At 36.3% G+C, this 20,969-nt stretch overlaps 1 long non-coding RNA gene across 2 annotated transcripts in view; it reads right to left on the reverse strand.

Annotated features, from left to right (window-relative positions):
* Window positions 1–438: 438 nt before the first annotated feature.
* LOC127966699 (uncharacterized) overlaps window positions 439–20,969 on the reverse strand; it is a 73,080-nt gene continuing 52,549 nt past the window's right edge. For both annotated transcript variants that reach the window (XR_008155673.1, XR_008155672.1), the window contains one exon: window positions 439–690. This is a non-coding gene — a long non-coding RNA (uncharacterized LOC127966699). The remainder of the gene's footprint in view (window positions 691–20,969) is intronic.

The raw sequence follows: 20,969 nt of genomic DNA on the forward strand, positions 1-20,969 counted from the left end.
CATCACATACCAATACATTTTTGGGGTCATGGTAGTGGCTTTCCACTTACTTCTATTGTGTGGAAGAATAATAAACAAATAATAAAATAAAAAATAGTAAAAACCCTGAAATACAAAATAATGCAAATTCAAAATAAACACACACACACATACTGAAAATCAACTTTAGATTTTGTACCGGTGAGAGTGAAATCTTAGATGTTCAAAAACAGGATTTCAGCTTACAGGTCAGAGCTTTTTATTTTAACTCACTTAGATAAACTCCTGGAGAGAATAGAGAACCTCAGTGTGCTTTAGAGCAACACACACACACACACCAGTGTTCATGAGCACCTTCTCTACAGGGACTTTAAAGCAAGCTGCCCTCAAAGAGCCAGAGCATAAAGCACAAGATGAAATGGTCGAGAGTCCTCTCAAAAGGCTGGACATGAGAGTCACACACACATCCAGTATACGTGTAGTGTTCACACTAAACTGAGTGTCTGCGTGATTCCTGTTTGTACTGCGTAAAGCTCTCAGTAAAAATGTGTGCTTGTAAGAACAATCGAAAAAAAGAGAGAGAGATAACCAATAGAATAAAAGAAACAGAAATCCATCTTGCCATTTTATCGTGTCTCTCACAGGTTGAAGTCAGGGCATTCTGTCATTTTCTTCTAAGCAGGCCCAGAATGCATTTCCCAACCCAGCATCCTGCAAACAAAGAAAGAAAAACAGGCATTGCATCCAATTAGACATGCTGCATACTAACGGCTTCAATGACATGTTTAATGTGAGATGTGGAGGGGCCTGCAGGGGACATTAGCACATGAAACACTTCTTGTCATTCCCTTGTTTCGCCCCAAACTCTGATGAAATATCTGATATCCACTGAGACTCTTGCCTCCATCTCATTCTCTCCCCGCCCCGCTTTATCTTTGTCTGGGAGCTCACAGCATCACATTGATGTTCCTGACAGAACAGGAACTTTAAACAGTGTAAAAAAAGAGCAACGGAAGTCAAAACCACACATTTGGGAGTGCGTGATATGTCCAGAACATTTCCCTCTTGTCTGTGGGAAACAAACTCGCTGGGATAATTAATTTGACGCTCTGGCTCTTCACCATTTCCCATTCCCGAGGGAGTCTGACAGAGGGCATCCAGGCCTGCTGTTGGTCCAGATGGTCGGGACAAAATATGTGAGCATGTATGAATGGATTAAAGGAATGCCTTGCTACATTCCATTATTGTACTACTGGCCAGAAAAAGTGTCTTAAAAATCACCCTTGTGTTGTTCCAAACCTGTATGGCTTTCCATGGAAAAACGATGATTTCCAATAAGTTGTGTAAATGTATGCATCTGAAAATTGCAGAGGTATGGAACATTTTTTGCAGCGGTGTTTCAATAAACAGCCTTTTTGCATGTGGAGGAAATTCTGAGTTCTGATATATATACAGTACAGTTCTATAGCACAATTTAGTCTTATCTCAAAAGATCAAGGAAAATATGATATGAGCCCTTTAAGGTGCAAAATCCAGTGAAAGCTTTTCCTCTATCCCATTTCCCCATCGTGTTCTGGCTTTTAGTGACTTTTTACGCTCTGATCTGTGAGCTATAGTGAAAATGATTATATGCAGACACCTAAAAAGCAGCTTTCCTAATCAGACAGATGGAAGAAAAAGTAGCAGCAGAGAGAAAGAGAGGCAGTGCTTTGAGCAGAGGTATTAAAGAGTACTTTGAGGACAGCACTGACAAACTGCCTACACTGATAAACGGTGTTCTCTGCAGTGTCATCCTCAAGTGAGCTTCCAAGCCTTTTACGATTGTGGAAAATGTACCATGCAGTAAATCTGCCTCTGCTTTTCTCTCTCCATCCGCCCATCTTCCCCGCTCACACATGACATAACATAAGCACATGCATTACAAACTCTACAGCACACACAGACGTGCATACATTTTAGTTTTGGCCAGATTAAGCACCAAGCCAGTAAGGATTATTCGCAGATTATGATGTCATTATGATTTCAGCCACTATGTTCATTGAGTATCAATCCCATTGTGCTGTATATTCCCTTCATAGACAATTCTACAGATTCTCTCATCTGTAAAGTGCTGGACCCACACACACACACACACAAAATCAATATAGTACAATCTACATATCATTTTAATCTTAAATCTCTGTATCTCATCCACAGAAATTGACATTGGATTTAGGCCTGACCCCAAATCAGATAAACATCTTATCAGTGGGAGTGACAATAGTGGTCTGACCAATCATTGACCTTAGATAATCAGACACTTTCTATGATCAGTGACTAAGTGGATGGATGGATGGATGGATGGATATGAATAAACGCTGACTCTCTCTTTTGTTATGGTCCCCGTTGACAGCATTAATGCTGAATATACAGACAGGCAAACAGAGAAAATAAGAGAGACGGAGAGTAAGAGTTGGGGTCGTCCGCACCACAGGCATCTGTAATTAACAGACCGATGAGAACAGGATCTACAGCTTCACCTCTGAGTTGAACAGAGCATGAGCGGTTCATTATCAGCTAATTAATAAAGCCACTGGTTAGCATGTTCACGTCCCAGAGAGGTGTTCAAACTGTGTCACATCCAATTTATTTTTCCAATAGAACATCCCTGCAGAGCAGGAAACAAGAGGCAAAAAAAAGGATATATATGAACACACACACGCATGATGCAACACAACACAACGTACATTTAATCTGCCATACCTGCACTATAAATTCAGTCAAATGCCTCTCAGCACAGTAAATCTATAAAATCCACACACATTTTCTTCTGAATCAATGGTGAGAGGATTTATTCATTCGTTATTTCAGCTCAAGGCCTGTCTCTTTTGATTTATTGCCTGTCATTAACGAGAACAAGCACATGTTCAGAGGTTTAAATAAACTTTTCAGTAAGAGGGCTGACTGCACAAAGCATATGGACCCTGTCACCACCTACTGTTTACAAACGCCAATCTTCACGCTCGCATACACTTTTCCAGTTAAGTCTACTTGTGCATTTCAGCCTTGTTGTTGTAGTGTAATCTATGACATTGCTGACATCAGATGTGAAGAATGTGTGAAAAAATAACAGTGGATGAATGAATGAATGAATTAAATAGCACTGGGTTTCAGCAGGCTTTATAAAAGTAAATGTAAAACTTTTAAACACCCATTTAAGACAATGTAAATGGAATGGAACATAATACGTCATTACAAGTTTATAATTGAAAAAAGAACAAATCTGTCAAAATAAATAGCGGGGTTTTTTTTTTCCATGACTTAAAGACTTTAAGGGGAAATTAAGACATTTTAAGACATTTTTATTGCAGAGGCCCTGTAATGCATGAATATATTATAAATAGAATACAAACAAATGCTATACATAAGACCTTCTGTATTTTTCAGTTGTTCACCCAAAAGATCTTTGGTACCAAAATTGGTCAAGCCAAAAATTACGATTCAGACATCATCATGTCAACTTTTACTCTCTCTTTAATTCATTCTAAACCTTTCTTTCTTCCAAAAATAGATGTTTCGGACAACATCCTTATGTCCCTTTTCTATGCAACTCCAGTGAAAAGAGACCGGAGCTTCCAAAAGATGTGAAATTACCATAATAGCATTACACAAGTTGCAAAAAAGTGGTTATATTCCAAGTCTTCTTAAGAGAGCTGTTGATCAGGTCAAGTCAGTATACAGAATTCTAGAACTGGTTCATTCTGATTAACTAAATGATTCAGAATGGCTTTTTGAACCAATCAACCAATTCAGTAAAAAAGATCTGACTCAAAAGAACAATTTGTTCCTACATGGAGTGACATACTTAATATTCTCTTAGAAGCATAAAATCTGCAGTTCACCTTAATAACACGGGGAAAAAATGTTCAATACATTCATCAAAAATGTTCCCTTTGTTCGATGGAAGAAAGAAATCAGCTCTGCAGAAAATAAAGACAGAATTTTCATGTTCAAGTGAGCTATTATTTGAAACAAGTCCAATTTCAACCGCTCAACTGTGACATATGTCATCAATATTAGTGATTGTTTCTGCTTGTGCTTTTCCCCCTTCCAGTGGACAAAGTGCCACTCGTACAAATCTGCCATTCATGAACACCCACTTGAAAGATAAAGAAAGAAAGAGGCAGAGAGAAAATGCTGTTTAAACAGGCAGTAATCCTTTAATTGAATGCAGATTTATTCGGAGCCTCTGGTCGGACTGGATTAAAGGCTGGGACAGGGGGGTGGCGTTTCTGAATGTGGGTCAGGAAAGCTTTCTGCTTGTCGCAAAAATTGATTTTTACACCCTTTTTAAGAAATAGTTGTTATAATCATTGTCTGGGTTTGTAACGCGCCACTAGACATGCTACAACAGCTTTTTGCTTGCAATAGTTCTCAGTTTCTTTCCCTTTATTTTCTCACCACATCAAATCATCTATGCCTGACCTTCACAGTGACCACAGAAATGTGCCATACAATATACACAAAATGCTCTTATAGAGAGATATGCTATGAGGAAAGTAGATTTTTACATGAAGCTTGCATATATAATGCTTAAACATTATCTTATAATACACTGTAACTGATGTTTACAAAAAGAAAACAAAAAGCAGATTTAAACCAACAATGTCAGATCTTTTTGGAGAAAGGGATAATTCATCCAAAAATGAAAACTATTTTTTTTTTATTTTTTTTTTGGAATAAACAATATTTTAGAACACAAAACACTCAGTTTTGGTTAACACTGACTTTCATTGTATGGAATGAATGAATGAATGAAAAACATGAAGGTGAGAATTTCATTTCAGGATGAACCATCACTTCAAAAGCTGTAAAAGTTGACATGTTGAGAAATCAAATATAAAAGAATGTGTTAAATTTAAATCTAAACTATTCTACTGACATCCAAGGAGATAGATAAATATAAACAGTACACACACATATATTGTGTAAACAAAAACATATTTTGGATACGATTAATTGTGATTAATCATTTGAAAGCACTAATATATACAGGTGCTGGTCATATAATTAGAATATCATCAAAAAGTTGATTTATTTCACTAATTCCATTCAAAAAGTGAAACTTGTATTCATTCATTACACACAGACTGATATATTTCAAATGTTTCTTTCTTTTAATTTTGATGATTATAACTGACAACTAAGGAAAATCCCACAATTCAGTATCTCAGAAAATTAGAATATTAACTTAAAGGTACAATTTGTGAGATATTTGCAGTAAAATATCCAAAAACCACTAGGCTAGAGTTATATATTTTCTCCAGCTGATTACTTACAATATCTCTAATGTTTTCAACTACTTGTAAATTATGAGAAAATTCCCATTCCCATTTAATTTAATTTATTTATGCCTTTAGCAGACACTTTTATCCAAAGCGACTAACATTGCATTCCAGGTTACAATTTCTCATAACATGTATATAGCAGTAATTCAATTTAAGGATCATCATCATTTTATGGATAAAAAGGTTTCCTTATAAGCAGTTATGCTCCCATGAATAATTATAACCACAATTACAAAATGATATCTTGCAATGTTATGAACAGTTGAACATAAATCAGTAAATAGATATAATATTTACTGATTCATGTTTAGTTATTTATAATATTGCAATTCATTATATTATAATTGTTATTCAACGTGTATTACTGAAATATACAGTACATGCAGGCTTCAAGTAAAGCATGACCAAATTGGTTAACTACCTGAACTGAACTGGAATCAGATATCACTCTATTCTTAACTAACAGTCTTTCCATTTAAGCAAACTAAGAGTTAATGCCATATCAGCAAACTCACTCATAAAAGTGAAAGAAACAGGTTGACATTTTCACATAAGTGCAGCTTTTCAGTGTCTAGAGACTAATATCAGTACAGGCTCTTCTCAGCTGCCTGAAAGACACAGAGCTCGACTTCTCTCAGGGGCATGGCAGGCCTCCCCTAGACGCACACAGAGCCGCAAAGGCATCCCTCTCCTCTCCTCTGGTGAGCTGTCAGTCTGCTGTGACATTAGAAACCTCTCTATCCATTATTCCAGCAGACCCCACAGCACGCCAACAGGAGCTGCCGAGAGCCATGACAGCGGGAGCTCTGTGTATCATGAAGACTGACACCGGCACAAAGAGAAAACTGCAGACACAACGGCTGGAGGCATGACAGAGAGACAGAGCGGGAGTCTGGAGATGGGCAACTGTACCTGTGTATGTCAGGGTTGTGCGCCATTCAGAACTGAAGTGAGAATGTGTTTTAAACTCTAATTCAGTTATTGAGGTTGAATTGAGGTGATGAACAGGACACAGAATTGCAATCTGAATTGCCATAATCATGTGTTAAACATTTACTTAAGTCACCATGCAACACGAGTATTTTTAGAAACATTACACAATATGAATAATGCCCAAAATAGAACTTAGTATAGCTTTCCATTTGTATATTCACTGTATAAAATGTTATAGCAAAGCTGAAGGTTCAGCATCATTAATCTTCAGTGTCTCATGATACTTCAGAAATCATTATAATATGCTGATTTGCTGCTTGAGAAAAATGTATTTAGCGTTCAAAACACTTACTATTTTTGCTATAAACATTCTTTGTTATTCAGGATTATTTATTAAAAAGAAAGTTACAAATAACAGCATTTATTTGAAATAGAAACCATAAATATCTTTAAATATAAATGTACACACACACACACACACACACACACACACACACACACACATATATATATATATATATATATATATATATATATATATATATATATATATATATATATATATATATATATATATATATAGTCGTGTTCAAAATTATTCAACCCCCTTGACTTGCAAGACAATTTGCTGTGGAGGATAACATTTTATGAAATCAATTTAACAAAGGCATCAGTAAAGTATTAGAGAAAGTTTGTTAACACACTTTTGAGTGATTCTGAGAATGGAACATTGATGAATCATGATAAAATTCTAATTGGCTCTAAACATTCATGTTCAAAATTATTCAACCCACTTTGTGCAGAATCTTTTATTCTTTAAAATCACCAATAAACGCTGTCTGTATGTGTTTAGAAGCTTCTGTCACCTCTCTACTACAGTTTTGGCCCATTCCACACCTGAAAAAGCTTCCAGATCACTGATAATCTTTGGTTTTCACATTGCCACTGCTTTCTTCAAATTCAACCAGATATTTGAAATGAGAATTAAGCCTTGAGACTGAACAGGCCACTTAAGAACATTCTATGACTGATCCCTGAACCAAGCAGAAGTAGATTTGGATGTGTACTTTGGGATGACTGGCCTGCAGGAAAGTCCACTGATCATCAGCTTCAGTTTTTGCACCAAAGGCATCACAATTCGTGTCAAAATGGCCTGACACTTTGAAGAATCCATGATGTCCTTCATACAGTCATGATTTCTACTTCCTACTACAGTTAAGAAACCCCATAACAGGACTGATCCACCTCCAAGTTTGATGATGGAGATGGTGTTCTTCTGCTTATGAGCTTTGCCTGTTTTGCAGCAGACATACCGCTGATCCATGAGTCCAAAAAGTTCCAGATTGGTCACATCACTCCATAAAACATTCCTCCAGAGCTCCACAGGTCTACACAAATGAATTTTATCAAGATCAAGTTGGTTTTTTGTTCTTTTTGATCAAGGGTGGTATTTATCAAGCTGTCTCAACATGAAGGCCATACTTGTCTAGTGTTCTTCTTACACGCTGCATTGAAATGGTTTTCTTCCTTTCATCAGGTCATCTTGCAAGTCTTTGGCTGTACATTGCAGGTTTTTTCTCAGTTGCTCTGATTAAACATTTTATGATATTGTGCTTTTTCTTCCACAACCTCAAAGGTTTTCTGGTAAAACACACTTTAAACTAAGAAATAAGGCTCAAAGCTGTGTCTCTAGGAACTTTCAATGTCTTGGAAATCATCGTATAGCCTTAGCCTTTCTAAAGTAATACAATATTTCTTCTATTTAGCTTTTGTGAGATCTCTGTTGACATTTTTGCTACTCAACTTCAACACATGCATGGGCTAACTTTTTGTGTAACAACTCAAGCTAATTCTGTTTTTAATAGAGTTTCTAAAGGCTTAATTGTGTTTTGAGACTGTTTTATTCCCCAACATGCAAATAAGTGATTTAAAAACAGCAATGTTGGATGGGGTTGAATAATTATGACATAGCAGTATTATTAAAAAATCTTATAACTCAAATATATTACATTATATATTGACAATATCACTTTTAATATGCCAGTGAACTGTTATAGATACAAGTTTTATTATATCCTGGATCTTCAGAAAAGCTTGTATTTGTAAAGTACTGCAGTCTCTAAGGGGTTGAATAATTTTGAACACAACTTTATATATATATATATATATATATATATATATATATATATATATTACAGATATATATACATATAGATACATACACACAAACACATTAATTCATATATATATATATTTTAAACAGTAGCATATTTATTAAGTAAATTAACTAAACCTTAAAATTACTAAAAATAAAATTAGTATCAGAAGTGCCATATTTTTTATCTACATAAAATAGAAAATAAATTAACGGTTGGCCAGTTCCAATCAAATTCCACATAATGAACAGAAAAAGAATTCTCAAAGCAATTTTCTCTGGTGGAAGTGTGCATATATTAGTGGTTAAGTCAGCTCTGCTGCAAAAGTAAAATTTATTAAACCCATAGAGTTCAAAGCAAAACCTACAAACCACAATTGTGTTGAGGTCGCAGATGCATACTGCCCTCGAGTTAACCGCAAACCACCAAAAAAAAGTGACTTTCTTCAGCAGTTAATTAAATGTCTTAAACGGTGTGTGAGAAGCCTCTCAAACGACTTCCTCTTCCTCATGCGCTGTCAGGAAGTGACAGGGTGTTTCAGCGATGACCTCGTCTCACCGTTACACCAGCGAGGCGCATTAGTATTCCAGTAAGCCCGGGGAAGAAATACAAGCTCAGCCGCTGTTATCGAAGCTCGATGATTAAAAGAGCTCCCATCAGCAAGATGCACACGAGGGATCTTAAAGTCATTAAAATAAGCAATAGTGTATTATTTCCTTCAGGTAATCAAAGCGAATTATTGAGTGCGGCTGAACGCTGTAGGCGACAAGTCTTTTTAATAAAATGGAGACAGAGGACTTCACAATGACGCCAGATGAGGCTCTTACCCTTCCATTAAAAGGAGCATTGCAATGACATTGAGTGCGCTGACATCTCTCAAAGTGATTAAACATGACAAATGAAAGAAGAGTGTCATTTACAGAGCCGGTAGATGTCTTCATGACGAAACCTGTGATCCCCGAAGAATTCCAGAGGGCGTCACTGCGCCTTTGTTCTATAAGGCATCACTTTTAGCTCAACAAACCTATTTCTATTATCACATCTTGTTCGGATTAATGTTAGACGGCAGCTGTAAATCATATTGCTATATTAACATCTTTGTGTCTTACTGACACGCAGTCAAGATTTGAGTCTAGTTGGAGATAAGCACACGACCCACCAATCTCCTTCTCCAAAATACAAAAGAAGTAAAGCTTGTCTTCTCGCCGTGAGTGAGTGAGTGGGAGTGAGTGAAGTGTCTGGTGGCCCGTGGCACCGCTATCTGCCACTCACGCTGATTTGGCATGTCATGTTGGATCTAACAAGGCCACGCTCTAAGGAGATTTGACCACACGGAGAAGTGATACTGCAGAAAAATGGCTGTTCCACTGATCCTCCGAAAACAGCCTGAGAAGAGGGTGAAGGGAAGAGGATGATAAGTGCAAACTGATCTCTCAATGTCCAAATGTGTTCAAAGATGAACCATGATTGAAAACACCTAGTAAATAGACTCCATCTGCATGTGTGAGTGCAACTCAATTGCTGTATTTTTTAATATGGGCTCGTTCTATTCCTTTACTGGACCAGTTTACAAGCAGACTATAAAAATGAAATGCATTTTTGCAGTTAATCTTTGGCTGAGGAATTCTTGTTTGCTTTCTTTGCACTGCTGAACATGTCTTCCTGGCTTTTTATATAATTATATCTTTATTATTAGACGGTGCAATTAGACATCTTTTGTGTGTTGTAAGTGCTTTGTGAAGTGCCAGGCTACGACAGGCTCTCCTCCGAGAAAATAGTGCTGTTTGGTGAATAAACTGTCAATCTGTGCTTGTTCTTGGGCCCTAGGCACACATTAAAAATATGAGGTTTTTAAGCTGTACAGGCATATACAGACAAAACACAGCCTGAAAACAAAAGAATTATGCTTGCGAGTCCAGTGCCATTTGAATTGACATATCTTTATTATAGTATTATAGTGACATATCTATTTTGCAGTAGTGGTGAAAGAGAACCCAAAGCATATTAACAAATCACTTTGATTTCCTCTGTTCTAAAGCCTTTTACTTCAATCTGTGCAGCAGGGACACTCAAACTGATTCAAGACGTCTCGGATTTCAAAACACACATGCTTATCTCACGCTTATATATATATATATATATATATATATATATATATATATATATATATATATATGTTTTTGCACAATTGTGCGAAGTAAACCAGTTTTGTATTATTGTCTTTTCTGCAGCTGCATAACCAGAAACCAGCATTCTCTTCTTTAGAGAATTTGTATAGGAATTAGAATCGTTACTGAGAAAACATAAACCCGGATTAGACGTGTAATCAATTTGAGGTAAAAAGGACAAAACAAAATTCACACGAGTCCATAGGTTGACAACAATTGGTCATTCCCAAAACATGTGGAGAAAGATACTTGATGATACAATGTTACAGATATGGCTGTTATACTGTAGGTTGATTGCAGTTTCATTTTATACCTCTTGTAAGGAGTCATGTATGCTCTATGGATGACTTTGAAATGGATAAGATGATGAGCCAAAATTTGAGAAGTTAAGATTAGATTAGACCACATCCTCTCCCAGTCGACTGATAAGTCCAAATCTGTTAGTTCACTATTCCAGATATTTTAATAGAGAGAGGCTTTGCAGTATGATCAATTAGTTTACTATATATTAGAGAAACAGATGGCTGACCAGAGGGTGGTGTGATCAAATCCCACATAGGATGAGACAAAAAAGACAAAACTGAAAAAAGACCAAATATGATGATGCTGGGAAACAAAACTTAGTTCTTAGTTCTCATAATAAGCAGAGTCCTTGGCTATCATATAAGTCACCGCAAGTGTTTATGCCCACTGTAGACCAAGAGGGCTGAACAAAAAAGGCTTGATTTCCACATAAAAAATTTAAGGGTGTGTTGTTACAAAATTTGAAAGGTCAAGGTCAAATTTATAATTATTTTTATTTCCTGTGCCAGCAAATAGAATATCTTGGAGCCTATGCGGTTTAACCTTGTCAGCTTCAGTTACTTTCCATGAAACTTTAGATTGAGGATCGACCCAAGTATGAAGAGCTTTAAGTTGGATTGACCAATAATATAATTACAAATTTGTCACAGCCAGTCCTCCTGAAAGTATAGGACGCTGCAATGTGACAAGTTTCATTCTGGGTCGCTTACCATTCCAGATATATTGGGAAATTATGGAACTGATCTCCTTAAAGTAACCTGGAGGAGGGGAAAGCTGCAGCATAGAAAAAAGAAAATTATCCAAGGTAACAAATTCATTTTGACCGTGGAGATTTTGCCTTGGAGAGAGTCTTTAAGATTATTCCATCTCTGAGTATCACTTCTGATCTTGACTAAAAATGTTATTAAAATAGTTTCTGGCAATTTTAGAACAACGTTGTTTAAATCATTATATATTGATAAATATGATATATTTTATTAATATAGTTTAATCAGGAGCATCGTGATGATTTAAAGTGCTTAAATTATTAATATTTTAATATTAATGATCATTTAGATCTAATCAAAAATAGATTGCTAAAAACACAAGAAAATTATATTTAGACTTTATTAAAGAAAAGCAGAAATATGTATAGTGTGTATCTATAGGATGGATGGATGGATGGATGGATGGATGGATAGATAGATGATAAAACACAAGACATGCATCCTCAATTTCTATTTTAATGGAAGCAAACCTCCAATTATCTGCCTCTTCAGTGACCTTTCTGTCTTAATAGACCTTTGTGAAGTGTCCTTTAAAGTGTAATTAGCATCAGTGATGCAGCTGAGAGTGAACCCTGGCATTAGGCTGCACACTGGCTCTGATCTACAGAGAGACGCTCCATCTGATCAGAGGTTAATCTAATTTCAGACCCACAGAGTGGCAGATCACACAATCTTTGGAGAGGGGGAGAAGATTAAAAAGGAGAGAGGGGATGGATAAAGGAACACGGTGTGAGAGAGCAGCACGAGTCGTGACCTGACGTGGGATGTCAGTGAGGGAGATAAAGAGGAGGAGGAAAAATAAGTGCTCTAGTACGTGTTTGATATGATAGCGGATAAATCCAGCTGACATCAACCCCAGTAAACAGAGACATCCATCCTTGAAAATGCATGAGATAAATATTCTATTCATATATACAAGCACGGGTGACACAGGTCGATTTCCAAGTAAATTGAAAACATAATCTCAAATGCTTTTTGCTTCCTAAAGACCTCTCAGAATGTGGCTCACACAAAGTACCAAGAAATGTTAAAGCCACTCACACTGAAGCCATATTCACACTGACAACCATTTTCATGGCATGATGTTGCCTTACTGTCACACATTCACATACTGACTGAAGTGTCTGCTAAATGCATAAAGGTAAATTTTCTAGAGGATAGATACTTTTGCATTTGACTTGCAACATCACAATTAAGATGAATGCTTAGGAATGCATTAATTAAACACAGAGAATGACAATCTTGACACGGTGTACCTTGCATATTTATTTAGCATTATATTGTTGTATGTGCTAACATGAACATGAAGTTGGATCACATCCAGTGTCTTCATTTAATGTGTAAAAGTTTAAGTTTTCTCAGTTTCAAGTCACCCTTATGAATGTCCCTTGACAGATGCAATGCTGGCAATACTTAGTCTAGTCTACTGTTTTGAGCAATTGAGTGCATTCTTCTCCAGTCACCTTAAGTCTTAAAACACTGTCTGATATTGAGAGCAAGCCCTTAGTGATGAACTTGAGTTATGTATGTCTTGTCACACAAGTACAGTGTCTCTCATATTACCCTCTTTCATCAGCCTTAGTCATTTCCCCTTTTTCTCTGGCAAATGCCACCCATCACAAAACAAATCCTCACAGAAATGGCTTGCCTGAGGCTATGACGGAGCAAAAGAGGAAATGACAAAAAGGTTGAGATCAAGCAACCAAACTAATGAGTTTGCAAAAGAAGAACAAAAGGAAAAGTCAAGATGAGTCAAGCATGTGGGACCATGTAATACAATGCAACTTACGGAACAAAGAACTAATTAATTTTTAGTTGCTTAATTGGTAGCGTCAGTATTTTTGGCAAAAGCAGAAAAAGATTAAACCTTGGCAATAACATACTGTAAACAATTTTAAAAAACAGAACAAAACAAAACAAAACCAAATTAAAAACACTAAAGAAAAAAGAAAAAATACAAACATAAAACGACTAAGAATAAAATAAAATAAAATAAAAAACAGAACAAAGTAAGAGAAAAATAAACAAAATAAATATAGAAAATGGAAAGATTTAATACATTTTCATTAAGATTTGGGTGAACTATTCCTTTAAGAGATGTTTTGTAAGTGTTTTAAAAATCAGTTAACGCAATTCAAAGCATCTTATTCTAGAAAGTTTAATTTTAAATGGCAGAATAGTCAACAGTGAATGAAAATTATACAGAGAGCTGTAGGGTTTATAGGTGAAATGACAAATGAGTGGCCTCAAGAGTGATCCATCGGTGAGCTGGTCTACGAGCCCCACTCGCCATTTCAATTTACAGCTTGAATAATGTACCTCCTAAAAGCGAACTGCTGAGCCTCATACTTCATTTCTACAAGACTCCATTAAAGGACTGATTTGTTCATTTTTCAGCATTTCATCTGTAGGGAGATTTCCTCTAGGGCGTTTAGAAGTTCATCGCTTTGAGATTACTGCAATAGTTGATGCTCCAACTGGATTGAACTGGTTATATGATTGACTGTAAAAGCAACTAGTATAAAATCTAAAGCCAAAATCCACCCTGCAGGTCTTGACTATAAAGCTCTTTGACTAAGTATATCTATCCTAAAAGGTGCACTAATCTTGTCAAAGACTCCACTTTAGCTGTTAGCCAAATGATGACATTAGGTCCACATCTGTGCCCCTGGCACACACCACCTGTTATCATGGGAGCAAAATCACAGCCAATCAAAACCACTGCTCGAGACCGAGCCGCTGTGCAAATTAACCTGCGCTCAGGCGCAGCAAACAGACCAAGAATCTGGGTGCAGTGAGCTGCGCAGTCCTGTTCCATCCCGGCATTGCCATTCCATTCTGATCCATTTCATTCCATTCCATTTATTCCATCTGATTATATTCCACTCAATTACATTCCATTTCATTAGCCTTGGCAACACCAAATCCAGTTGGGGCCAGGAGAGGTTTGGCAGGCCTATTATGCTAGAACACTCTGCCATTCTTGCAGAGCTTATATGTACAGGACCTCAACGATCTCAATAAATACGGAGCATATGGGTGCTAATGAACCAGTTTGTTGAGGCAAGTAAACTATTGTATGGTAAACATGGTCCTACTGTGTCAGTTTGCTAAATATGCTGGTATCATGTGACCTCCATACTTCTTGTCACGGGTTTGCATTTGTTAGTTAATATGAAATGAATCATATTAATTTGCCCAATTTACTTATTAAATTGTATATGTATATATAATTAATTTCATAATGTTAATCATAATCACAATTAATAGACAGTCCTAGACACAATATAAACTAAGGCAGTTCTTTGCACACACACACACACACACAATAAAACAAAACGAAATAAATAAATACTAATTAAAGCCACAAATGTTCCCCTGATTTCCATAGATCAAATAATAGCTGTGCTTAATAATATTTGTCAACCAATCAGTAACACATTCTCCTCAAAATAAAAGGCTTATTTCTTTTCGAGAGGCCTCAGACAGTTTGAAGAGCCAGATTGGAGTTGATAATCTCTTGAACCAGCATGGGATGAAGTATGTTTCCTCTCACTCAACTGTCCAATTCGCTAATCTCTGGGATAAAATAGCTATGGCTAATCGTATTAGCTTAATCACACTGACCGCTTGAGGTAGCACAGCTTTGAGTGGATTTCTACAACAGCCACTACAGAATGCCGAATTACACCCTGTAATCTTCTTCTGCAACCCAGAGTGACAAAACACACATGCAAACACACTTCCATGTATGCAAACACAAATGAGCTCCAAATGACTTTTGGATGTGGCTCAGTCTATTCCTGCTCCAGAGACGAGTTAAATCTGATTGATTGTGCTTAGGCAAAAATTGTAGCCTTCTCAACCAGACAGCAAGTCTCAACTCGACTGGAGATCTGGAACTCTCATGATTTGGAAAAAAAAAAATGCATAGTTCTGCTCAAGCTTCTAGAACCTGTGACTGTGACACTGGGAAGTGTGTGTCTGTGTGCAGCACACATTATTATTTTTTTCTCCCCCAAACAACTTCAGTGCTACAGTAACTCCTCCCTGTTACTAATTCTAAGCATTTCATTGGTTATGTCAACAACAATGCTGATTATCTACACAATGCTACAACCAATCCTAACCACTAACCAATGAAATGGGCCGAAGGGCGGGAAATGCATTGTAGTCGTTTGGGGAAAGAAAAATTCGCATTCAGCACCGAGGAAACACTTCATCTCCTCTGATTGAAGAGGAGCTCTGTAATGACAGGATAGATGGCAAGCCAGCAGGAGGTCTTCAGGAACAGACTGTGCACACTCATATCTGATTCCACACACACAAACAGCAAAACCCCTCTCTGTGAGGCCTAAGGCAGACAAGCACTATATGTTCAAACAAAAGGAGTTGCTGATATAGGACAATATGTGTGACATTACATGTGGTTGCTGACAAACATGATGCATGCCCATGCATCATTATATGCCCCTAAAAATTATATGAAGTTATATGCCTCTAAAAATCCAAGGTATGAAGGCAAAAAAGTCCCCCATATGGGCTGTTGTCATATATATATTTTTTCATATAATATAGTTAAGCAATATCACACTAGCAAGATTGCTGCTTTCCTGAATTTCTGCGCGATTGCAACTGTGCAACGTGTGATGCTGATTTTACACAACAGTTCAGTAAACAAGTAATTAATTATTAGTTTAAAAATAGCTTCAAACAAAGTCATATAAATATATAATTCTTTACATTGCAGCTGTTTCTGCTTTGGAAGCAAACCGTTAAAATACAAATGCATACATTGCATCAGTTTATTATTTTAATGCTTCATGACCTTTTAACAACAAATTAAAAACAGTTGGACTCTGGATTTGTAATTAAAGTTTTCGCATATCCCCTTTATCTCCCCTCCCCCTCTAAACGCAATAAACAAATTGAAGCAAGCTCAAAATCTTCTCTCAAAACATTATTCACAATATCGAACCTTCCAGCGACTGTCTGGCTAAATTAAATTACACGAGTAGAGAAACAGGCATGTTTAGATGAGGCTAATCATATAACGACCACGTTTGATTTCCAAAAGTGCATGCTGTGAGGAACCTAAATTAAGCATCATGCTGACTGAATGAATGAGAAACTGCAGCAATGTTATAATCATTTGCAATACTCGCCTTGAGAATTCTGATGATTGCATTCTTAAACACATTTTGGTTACATATTAGACTATTCTGCTACATAGCAGTTAAAAGACTAGAAGAAATATGACTATTCCAGGCCTTTTACATACTTTTATGTAATTAATATTTTCACACTATCACATTTCTGTATGCTACAACATTAGAGTAAGAACTGCAAGTTGGGGATCATCATATAAATAGAATACTGACTTGCCGCTAATGAGAGTTTGATTTCTTTATGTTTGTATATAGTGCTGCTAGTGCCGCTTGCCTTTTATAATAAATTCAGTTGATGGATGACTTTGTTGCTGGGGAAGATCCATCATGTGACTGACAACACTGCTGTTGCTTATTTAGACGGTGGAACTGAATAAAGCACATATTCTGCACACGTCTCTGACGTGAGACGGTTGTGGATCATGGAGCCCAAAGCTGTCAGGCTTCAACGATTACTGTAGAGATGCCAAATTGTACATAATTAAAAGACACAGAGTGAATCTGAATACCTAAACGAATTAGACAACTATAGAAATAAGAATAACTGTTTTAATTACTACAAAATGTATTATATTACATAAGAAATACCTTGTAAAAAGTAATAAAATAAATAAATACTGTGTCCTCGAGTAAACTGACCACATTACGAATAGAACTTGCTTGAAGTTGCTTTTGAGTGAAATGGGACAAAATAAAATATAGAACGGAACTTCATTTTATACTTCAAGAACAAAGCTGTTCAGTTATGACAGGCCGATGTAAAAAGCTCTAGACCGCATAACAGTTCTATATCACTTTGCATAGTTAACGGCAATAACGGTCACGCAGTTTGCGCAAAAAGGTGTTGTCAGCGCTGCCTTGATGATTTTATCACTTAGCCTATATAGTGTAGAAACTTAAAGGCTACACATGACATTTCTAACTATAGCGAGGTAATAACAGCGCTGTTTAGAGATGCTGCTGCAGAAGACTGTTGAGGGACACACAGAGGTAGCTAATTCACACAAGCTCTCTCTCTTTATTTTTCTTTCTCTGTGTCTCTGTCTCTCTCACTCTCTTAATAACTTCATTAATAACTGCATTAGAATGCTATCAATGGCTCAAGCCTCCATTACCAGCTTTAAAATGACATTTTGGACCTAGCAAAAGAGGCGTTGATTGAGATGTGGAAGAAATTATCCTACTCACAATTGCAATTTAAGAACAAAAACCGGATGAATCCCTTTAAATGCATCACCTGATCAATGACTTGAGGTGTGGTAACCGTAGTATAAGTGGAATAATTGACTCAGGCCATTGAATTATTAGAAAAATAATGTACACTCGAGATGAAACCTCGCCTCGAGTGTGCATTATTTTTCTAATAATTCACCAGTCCGTCGTCAATTATTCCTTACGTGAAGTCAAAACAAGCTGCATAATTGGACAAAACAAATCCATCAAGACATTTTTAATTCAAATCTTTGCTTCGGGCTAAAATATGTGTCCTCCATAAATATCTGGTCTAAACCATGAGCAAATTGTGCACAGATCAAAACTATTCTAAACAAATATGTTTGTGGATTTTGATGCGAGAAGACAACAGGGGGTGGGCTTTTTACTGAAGGGAGTGTTTTAATGGATTCTGGACTCTTAACTCTTAATGATGGATTTTTTTTCTAAAATCACTTCACAAGACATTAATAAATGCACTGGATTCGTGTGGATTATTGTGTTATTTTTATCAGCTGTTTGGACTCTATTTCTGACGGGAACCATTCACTCCAAAAGATCCTTTGGTGAGCAAGTGCTGTAATGTTAAATTTCTCCAAATCTGTTCCAATGAAGAAATAAACTCATCTATATCTTGAATGGCCTGAGGGTACATTTTCAGCATTTTCAGAACTATTTTTTTTTTATGCATCATTCACAACAGAACCAGAAGGTGTATTAAGAAAGTAAACAAGGCCAAAAACGGATTTCCTTTTTACTTCAGACAGATCTGATTCTCTCTCAACAACTCACCACACACAATACAGACAAGCGGCTTCTCTTTCCACACACACATACACGCGCCCTGGTGCCCTGTTCTGTCTCTGTCTATGGGAGATAATTAAATCTGGGCAGGAGGTTGATAAATGTATCAGCAGGTAGTGACAGGCTCCATGGCTAATGTGTTCCAGGTGAACATCTGCCTGATGTCAGCAGGGGGCACCTGGGGGCATGACCTCCACTGCCCTCAGAGGACAAAGCTACATCACCCATCACCACAGCAACAGACAACAGAAACTCCTACCATACCACCCACAATGAGAATGAGAGAGATGTACACTCAAATATTATGTTGTACATCCTAAACAGCTTATTAAAGCATGAATTATACATATAGGGCATATATATTCTATATGTTCTAGTTTGTAAAAACCTGTGCCTCTAACATCACCAAATATAAACCGAAAAAAATTTATTGTTTCCAAACAAGTTTCCTGAAGTCATGCCATTGGTCAACCAAACAGATAGTCCACCTCAAATTACAGCATTGGTTAATCAAATTTTCTTTGCAGGCTGGTTGAGATTCTGAGATATTGGTAGCACTTTACAGTAAGGTTTAATTTGTGTATCATGAATTACAATGAACAACAATTTTTAACAGTATTATAAACGTTGCCTAAAATTGTTAATATGAACACTAATTAATACAAATATATACACTGATTAGCATTTATTAAGATGTTTGGTTATTGTTAACTAAAATTACATTTCTTCAAATAATATTTGGTAACTGAAATAAATATTAAATAAATAAAAATAAATTTTAGATGAAACTGTATAAATGTTAGATGAAACTAAAAATTTAAATGTTGCTTTGGCAACTAACTGAAATAATTTGAAATCAATACCGAAAAAAAAAGAAGACAAAAGCACGTAATAGTTCAATATGATTAAATACTATAATATATATGTTGTTCATTGATATATCAAATAAAGACCCTAATACATTAAATACATTACATCAAATATGAGACCCTAATACATTAAATAAACGTTGAACCATATTAACAGAAAATTGAACCATATTGTGATGTACTGCTAAAATATTTCAACACTAAAAATTACTTTCAGAAACATTGGCATCACTACAATAAGGTTCCATTTGTTAATTATATTTATTGCATTAACATTAACTACCAAAGAGCAACACATTTGTTACAGTATTTAATAACCTTTGTTAACATTAGTTATACAACTGTTCATTGTTAGTCCATTGTTGGCTCAGGTAACATTAATAGGAACGTAATTAACATTAATTAAAATTAATTGATGTTTTAAAAGTATTACTCATAGTTTATGTTAACTACTCTTAACAAATGGAACCTTATTTGTAAAGTGTCACTGAACACGGGAAGAGAAAGAATAGATACACACAGATCTCACAACCTCCAGCATACAGTATCTGAGACAGGTGCGTGACAGATCTGTTGAAGTGTGTGTTGTATTAATCAAGATGCAACACTGATTCGACGAGTGGCCTGTGATATTACACAGAAAAAGAAATATGAAAGGTGCCAGTCATAAAACCTCAAGAGAAACATGCAGCATTCTGAAAATGTAAATGTATTCATCAGATCTCAAAGTAAACTGATCAATGTTATGAAATGTGCAGCCAACCGTACACCTGCTGGGATTATTAAATAACATTCTTTTAACCTTGGCAGAACGTTTCCTTCCCACTGCCTTTTTCGAATAAGAAATGGAGTGCAGATGGTAAGGCCTCAGGCGGTTGTTGAAAGGTATAGGAAAAAAAGATCAGATCTGCTGTTGTTGTTTTCACCCATGACCTTCTGATCTGTGTGAGCTCTCCTACTCACACACACATACACACACATCATTAGCTAGAGAGAGCCCTGGTGGTTATGCCACCGGCATGTGGACAAACGCAGGCTTTCATAAGTTGTTATAAGTTATTTTTCCTTGGGGAACTATAACAGGGGGCTGTGATATAAACACAGGCTAGAAATTCTATGCTGGATATATAAAGAGTATGCACACAGCACAAAAAAAAAAATAATAATAATTCTAAGGCTCTAAATATAATTGCAGCTCCAATCATCTTTCCATGTTAACAAAAATGCACGTCTGGATTTCAAAATTGTAATATGGGTTGTTCATATAAAAAAAAATATTTTAC

Source organism: Carassius gibelio, chromosome B10, assembly GCF_023724105.1.
Source record: "Carassius gibelio isolate Cgi1373 ecotype wild population from Czech Republic chromosome B10, carGib1.2-hapl.c, whole genome shotgun sequence".
NCBI classification, from domain to species: Eukaryota; Metazoa; Chordata; class Actinopteri; order Cypriniformes; family Cyprinidae; genus Carassius; species Carassius gibelio.